This window comes from Montipora foliosa, chromosome 12 (assembly GCF_036669935.1).
Source record: "Montipora foliosa isolate CH-2021 chromosome 12, ASM3666993v2, whole genome shotgun sequence".
Classification (NCBI taxonomy): domain Eukaryota; kingdom Metazoa; phylum Cnidaria; class Anthozoa; order Scleractinia; family Acroporidae; genus Montipora; species Montipora foliosa.
The window spans coordinates 22,670,149-22,677,648 of NC_090880.1; the positions used below are offsets into that span (position 1 = coordinate 22,670,149).

At 38.2% G+C, this 7,500-nt stretch overlaps 1 protein-coding gene and 1 pseudogene across 5 annotated transcripts in view; one reads left to right on the forward strand and one right to left on the reverse strand.

The window, feature by feature from the left end:
• Window positions 1-7,500, reverse strand: part of LOC137979686 (tetratricopeptide repeat protein 28-like) — a 56,500-nt gene that overhangs the window by 35,819 nt on the left and 13,181 nt on the right. Inside the window, exon 5 of one of the 5 annotated variants that reach the window (XR_011118384.1) lies at window positions 1,172-2,023. The exons of the other annotated variants lie outside the window; for them this stretch is intronic. The gene's annotated coding sequence lies outside the window, so the exon portion shown is untranslated. Of the gene's footprint in view, window positions 1-1,171; window positions 2,024-7,500 lie in introns of those variants that run through there. 5 annotated transcript variants of the gene reach the window in all.
• Window positions 3,939-5,077, forward strand: LOC137981025 (uncharacterized; annotated as a pseudogene).

The window sequence follows — 7,500 nt, forward strand, 5'->3', positions numbered from 1 at the left end:
AAGTCAAATTTATCGTTGAATTGTGTACTTTGCAGACAGCGTATTTCTTTCGGAAAAAAAAAACTGTTCACAACTCAATGGTCACAAAACGAAAAACAAACTGCTCTAATCGCGAGCCGAAAACCGAAATTGACAACATCGACATCTCTCTCTCTCTGTAGCTTCAATGAACCACTGACCAACAGTTGCTGCCCGATTATTATTGGAGCATTTTTGCCAATTCCGCGCGAAGTATTGCAGCAAGCAGAAAAGTTCTCGATCGTGCTGTGAATTGCTGTGAAAAGTGTAATGTTCCCTGAAGATTTTAGTAGGGACCAATGAAAGTGCGTGTTTTGATGTGTGATGTCATTAGACAAACTTGCATGACACGCATTACTATTCAGAGGTGAGTGAAAACACGAGTTTTTATCGGCCGCTGTTGAATTCTTTATGTTCGTCATGAAAGGATTAAACAGGGGCAGTCACATTGCTGGCAGTTCCAGCCACAATCAACGTATTAAAAGATTCTGGAGAGATGTCTTCAGCTGGGTCTGTGCCCTGTACTATTCACTGTTTCATTTGTTAGAAGATTCTGATTTACTTTCTCCAACCGATGAAGTGGATCTCTTTTTCCTGCCTTACGTTTTCCTATCAAGGATAAACAGAGCACTTAGGGAATACTCGGAAGCTTATAACCACCCCATGCGCACAGCACAAAACTGGTCACCCTACCAACTTTGGGATTGTTCTAGTATTGCTGCACAAAATGACGACTCGATTGACTTAACTTACTACGGAAGTTGATACACACGGCCCACCCCACCACCCACAGGATTTGATGTGGACTTCGTTAAAGTTCCAGCTACAGTAGTGACATTGAACCCCAACCAAGTGTCATTGGTAAGTGCTTCTGTTGACCCACTTCAGTGTAGCGATTCACATGGAGTCGACATTTACATCTACCTTCGTGAAGTGGTTCAGCAGTTGGTAGCACGGTTGTAGCATAATTGTGGTATTTGCTTCCTTTTGGTCACTTTAAAGTGATTGGTTTACTGGTATTGGACTGTGCCCAGCCCTGATCAATCACTCTGTTTCAGTCTCCTAGGTTATTGGTTAAAATGTTATGTTGCAGACAGTACACTAAATGTTATGGACATTGCACTCTGTGAATTGAATATGTAGATTTCAAAATAAAAATGCCTTTATTTTGCTATTTTACTCTAAAATCATTCCAAATCAAGAGTTTTATAACTGGTCAGTTAAGTCTACTTCAGAGAATGCTCAATAAACATTTTTGAGGGAAACTGCAGACCAACTAGCTAGTTTAAAGTTACCATGTAATCTTGATGTTCTGAAAGTATTACTGTTAGTAACTAAGATCAATCATGGTTAATCGTCTTAGAAGGTTCCAAAAACAGGAGCAGAAAGAGTAAGAGCATACAGAGAAAGACTGAAAGCAAATGAACAAAAATTTAATGTTTGCAAGGCAAGGAACAAATTATGAGAGAAAGAAGGCAGAAGGAAAGAAAAGTGTCCACAGCCCAAGTGAAGTTGCAACACAAAAAGACGCTTAACAGAGAGAGAGTCAGATGATACAGGTAAAAGATAAAAGAGAAATCAGTAAACCCTGATCCCACTGAACATGCTTCAAAAGCCTATCAAACATTCCACACCTACTTTTATAACTGTGTTATTCTACTGAATCAACTTTGGCTTGTTTAAAAATATCTCATTAATTTGTAACTTTGGCCCATCAGTTCTCAGGACTTCATGAGACCCAGAAGGTTAGACCCCCCACAGAGTGGGCGGAGCTAAAAGTCATCTTGGCACCAAACACAGTTAAAGGAGTTTCCATCAATAGCTGCTGAAAATGCACTTCTGAAGTCGTCATACTCTAAAGACGCCATAAACTATGGGATGATAATCTCGCATAAGCAGGTAGATGCATAGATACTTTCATTATCTCAACTACTTTCCAACAGTGTAACACCACAAGGGGGGTGTTCCTCCGCGCCAGTAAAGAATTTTAATAGTCGCTTGAGCTCTGTACACAAAAAAAAAAACACTGGTTATTTTAACTAAACAATACACAGGGGTGCTCTAATTATATAGCATCAACAATGATTTGTAAATTATTTACAATCCACAGTGAGAAATAGAAAATGGTGTACTTTTTTATGGAATGTGAAAATACTGTTTTGCCACAATTGCTTGTAATCTTGCGATCTGATTGGCTAATTTTCTGTTGTCAATAGGAGTCTAGACAACGATGCTTGTGTTATGCTCGTGTCAATTTGTCACGTAATGTAATAGCCAATCAGGAATGCTCATTTTAGGAAATAAAGCAATCGTATTGGGAGAAAGTTAAAGACGCTTGCTCTTTCTTTGTGTCATGATTTTGGTCACGCTCTGAAATAAAGAACTTTTTTGGCGTTTAATATTGTGGTAAAAAAGCAAATCGAAAGTGGTTCAGTGTTGTCTCTACTCTTATCAACAACTATATTTGTCATCACAGTGGTCAAAATTTGTTGTGGACTCACTCGGCTGCCCCTCGTGAGTCATTTTGGCCACAACATTTTGACCACTGTGATGACGAATATTGTTGTCAATAAGAGTACAGACAACGCTGAACCACTTTCGATTTGTTAATTATACTGGAAGGAGCGAGGCCAATATCCAGCCATCTTAAACAAGCTAGGTCAATAAAGGGTTTATAAGATGGGATAAAACACTAAAAAATGATTTTCAATCTTGTGGGATCAAGCGAGAAATCCCGAGTGGGCAGTATAGCTCCATCTTGCCCGCTCGGGTAGCCAATCACAGTGCGGGATTTGGTTCATCTTGCCCTCTCACGAAGACCGAGTTTTGATACATGCAAGTACTTGAAATAACATAAAAGTTACTATCTACTCCCTTGTAGGAAGTGACATGTACATGTAGCTACCAAAATGTATTTCAGAAATTAACAGGCAATCATTAGCCAGGCCTCAGTTGTTTAAAAGGTCAGGGCTTGAAATTAACGAAAAAATTTAGTCACAATTTCGCAAATTTTAGTCGCAAAATCGCCGCGCTGCATTGTGTTGTCAGCGGTTTAGCAAAAAAATATGAGCCCGCAGTACTTGTGTGTAAAGAAACTGCTGAAAATGGCGAATGATCGAAGGAATGGAGCTGTGCACGTAACATCGCAGCTAAATTACTATAAAATTACGCTACCTTCAGAGAAAATTCATAGCGAGAAACAAAATAATTTTGTCATTTATTTATTTAATATCTATTTTAGCAAAAGTAGCAGCAAAGTGGCAACTGCTAACCCTTTTGTTTCGAAAGAACGAGGGTGACAACAAGTCGCAAATTTGCGACTTCTCCAGATATTTTAGTCGCAAAGGGAAAAATTTAGTCGCAAATGCGACCGTATTGGTCGCAATTTCGAGCCCTGATTTAGGTGCCTAATGCTATCCACTGGATAAATTACTAACTACTGCATAACTCAATTGGTTCAAAAATACGTATCCACTGGATAGCAATTTATTCAGCGGATATAGCTATCCCCCTCCGAACACTCCACACCAGTTCCAACAGGCTGCAAACTGGTTTTCCATACAGACGGCTGAATTTCCACCGTCCACAACTGAGAACATGATGAATTACTTTATTAAGAAAAAATCAGGAGAAAACGAAGGCATTTAAGACTAAACGTATACAAAAATTAATATTGAAGTTGTCAATAGTGAAAATGAAGACGTGATCTACATGTATATAAGATGTGCATGTCTACCAGAGATGAAAAAAAATTTGAAGTTGTACAAGCTCAATGTTACAATGATCAATTCTGGAGAGCAAGCTGGTGAGATCACCTATGCCTGCTGCAGTCCATGCCCAGCAGGGAAAGGACCATTTGCCTCTTGTAATAACACTTACCAGGTAGCTGCCTTATGCTTTGCTCTTGAAGAGTTTGTAAGATGGACGCAGAGCAGAGATTTGCTACCTGTACTGAAAGGCTTCAAACTTAGAACCAGCAGCGGAAACAAAAATTGAAACCAAGATCTTTGTATGAAACAGACTTCAGCAAAAAGGTTTATGGTAAAGAGAATGCAGGGGACAGGAAGATTCTTCATGACCCTAGACTAGCTGTATACAGAGACACTGAGAAAGCAAACCAAAAAGTGTTAGGGTTAGGGGGAGGCTAAGTTAGAATGTGGTTTTTTCAACATTCTATCACATGACAAGCATCCATCAAAGGTTTTAATGGAGACCACAACAACTACCACTAACATTATTTCACCACCCAAAGAACACCTCATGAAATTTATGAGAGAGCAAACATAATCGGGAAAAATCTTTTTGTAGATACAAATGAGAGAGAAAGAATAAAGGAGGCAACAAAACAGCCCAGTGGTTCTCAGGAATGGTTTGAAGTCATAAAAAGTCGAATAACAGCTTCTAAAAGTAAAACAGCAATTCAAAGACCAACAAATAGTCCCACAGGCCATGATAAACTTCCAAAGTCAACAAATACAACAGGAACTTAAAGATGAAAGGAAAATATTAATGATGCATGAAGAGATACTTGGTTGTAAAGTCAATAAAGAGGGATTTATTATTTCCTCTTCCCACCCATTTCTTGGAGCATCCCCAGATGGAGTTATGGTAGTACTTAAAGAGTGTTTGGTAGAGGTGAAAAGGATTTTTCCAGGAACTATGACACTAAAGGAAGCAGTGTGTAGTCGAGGCACTTGCAAGAAAACTAGCAGACGAGTGGTCTTATTGTCAATCAAAACCATGCATACTATTACCAAGTGCAACAACAGTTATTCTCTTCAGGTTATCAATATGAAGACCTAGTTTTGTCTGACCTGAAGGAAATTATAATACTTAATATAAAACAAAGTTCATCTTTTTCAAAGAAATCTCCCCCTAAACTTTAAAGTTTTTGTAATCAGTATCTTGTTCCTGAGCTTGCTTATCCTTGCGTAGCCCTTGGTCTTCCCCGACTTGGTAAAGTTATCGAAAATGTTTGAACATGTAAACGCTTGCTAGAGACTATTAGCTATAGATGTTTTCTACCAAGTTGAGCTCTCATACTTTGCACCCTTGTCATTATTATCCCAACTTGTGGTTAAGTCTAGCCCAGAGGCTGTAATCCTTTGGATCAGTATTAAGAATCAAAGTTAGTTAGTGGATTTTACCCAGTCTCCAACTTATGCATAAAGTCTCCCTGGAACCAGGTTCTGGTTTTGTAATATCCCAGAGATGCAGCCTTTGCAACATTGTAATCCACTGAGAGTTGTTCTTGTCTACAGTAATGCTTAAACTGAAAAAATGCACCAAGATAAGCTTGCTATTTTAGGAAAAGAGTAAAGAGATTTTTTCTTATTATTTGATATAACTGAAATAAAGAAGAGAAAAATACATGTAGTTGTCCATTGGTCATGTTGATCTACAAATAGGCTGAAAATTTGCTAACACAAGAGTTGAGGGCACACCCCTTTCACCCCACCCCTACCCAACTGGAACTGGAAGCTTGTGCTAATGCTAACAAAAAGATTATCTTATGCGATAGAAAATAATGAAATGTACGATGTAGCCTCGGCCCATGTGTTCAACCCAGTTGCAGCTGTGTATTTTACTATTACATATTTGAGGGCAGAATTCGGAATAGCACTTAATAAAGAGAGGTACTTTTTCAAGTAAATATGATAATTACAAGAATGTACTTATGAAACATGCAATGCAACTGTGCTTGTAAATTTAATGTAAGCTTCTTACCACTTCAAAGCCGCTTCTAATAAGATCCCTCGCCAAGGGCTTTGAAGGCCTGAAGCTGAAGCCAAGCCCTAGGGCACTAGATACAATAGAGGAAAAACTATCTCAAAGCACACATGAAAGGTCTTATTTGAAGCTAAGAGGTTCAAGGAGCAGTTTCCCTGTCAGTATTGCTGGTCCAAGGGATCGTTTGTGTACCTTTGCAAAGATGCCACATCTCGAGCCATCAAGATTAAGGATATCACAGACTTGCATAAATTAAATAATTATGGAGTAAGAGGAATAATTAATAGCTGGTTCTCTTCTTCCTTGTCGAAAAGGAGTCAATCGACTCAAATTGGTTCAACCATATCGGACAAAGAGGAGATAATTTGCTGTGTCCCTCAAGGGTCTGTACTTGGCCCCCTTCTCTTTTTGATTTATGTTAACGATATTTACCGATGCTCCCAGATCATTGACTTTTACCTATTTGCTGATGATACAAACTTGCTATATTCAAACAAAGATCTGAAAGATCTTGAAACAGTTGTTAATGAGGAACTCATTAAAGTGGGTGATTGGTCGGATGCAAACAAACTTTCTCTTAACACTAGTCAATCTAACTTTGTTATATTCCATCCTTACCAACACAAACCAGACTGCACAATTCAATTGGAAATTTATCATAACGATTTAAAAGAAAGTGTACCACTTAGTCTAGAACATACATACATACATACATACATACATACATTCTTTATTTGATAAGTAGGTTGTGTGAAAGGCAGCCAAAGGGCTGATGTGGACCTACTATACTAAATATTAAGAATTACATATATATAAAAATTGCAATAATAACTTAGAACTACTGTATACAAATAAAATGGTATTCACTAAGACTAACATATAAATCTAAAAGTAAATGAAATGGTCCTTTTTGTTGGCGACTACTGTTGCCTCTTTCTCAAATGAAAAATTGTCAATAGTCTTAACATGTTTACGTAAAATTTGTTTAAAAGAATAAAAACTTTCAGGTACTTTAACTAATCTATTTACAAAATTCCAAATAACAGGACCTCTGTATCGTAGGGAGTTCCTGCCGGTCTCTGATCTAAATCTAATGACATTAAATTGGTTAGGAACACGAGAAGATCTAGAAGAAACTCTTTTAGAAAACAGTTCACATATCGATTGGGTCGTTGTTCCAAAATATACTTTGTGCAAGAGAAACAGTACAGATTTTTTATAGAAGTAAGAGATGGGCAGCCAGTCGGATTTCATGAGACATGTGTCATCTGCCATCGTTGAGTCGAGGTTATTCACAATACGAGCTGCTCTTGCATGAATATGGTTTAGAGAGTTCAGTGCGGAAGGAGAACAATTTCCCCATACCGAAATTCCATACGTTACACTGGGGATAATTGTTTTAAAGTATATTTCCTCGAGAACCTTCTTCGGAAGGATTCTCATTCTCTTCAACGCTCCAACCTTCTGCGTAAAAGATTTCTTCACTGAGTCAATGTGCACAGACCATGTCAGCTTATTGTCAATTTTAACTCCAAGGCAAGTGGTGTAATTAACCAGGTCAATATGGCCAGTGTTAAAGTGGAGGGGAGGTATAGGCCCAACAAAAGAGGTTTTACTTAGTATCATTGCTTCAGTTTTAATTGGGTGGATGGTTAGCTGATTCTTAATGCTCCACAGGAGAACTTGCTCCAATGTTTTATTTAGTGACAACATAACCTGGTCAACATTTGGTCCAATACAGTAGACTGTAGT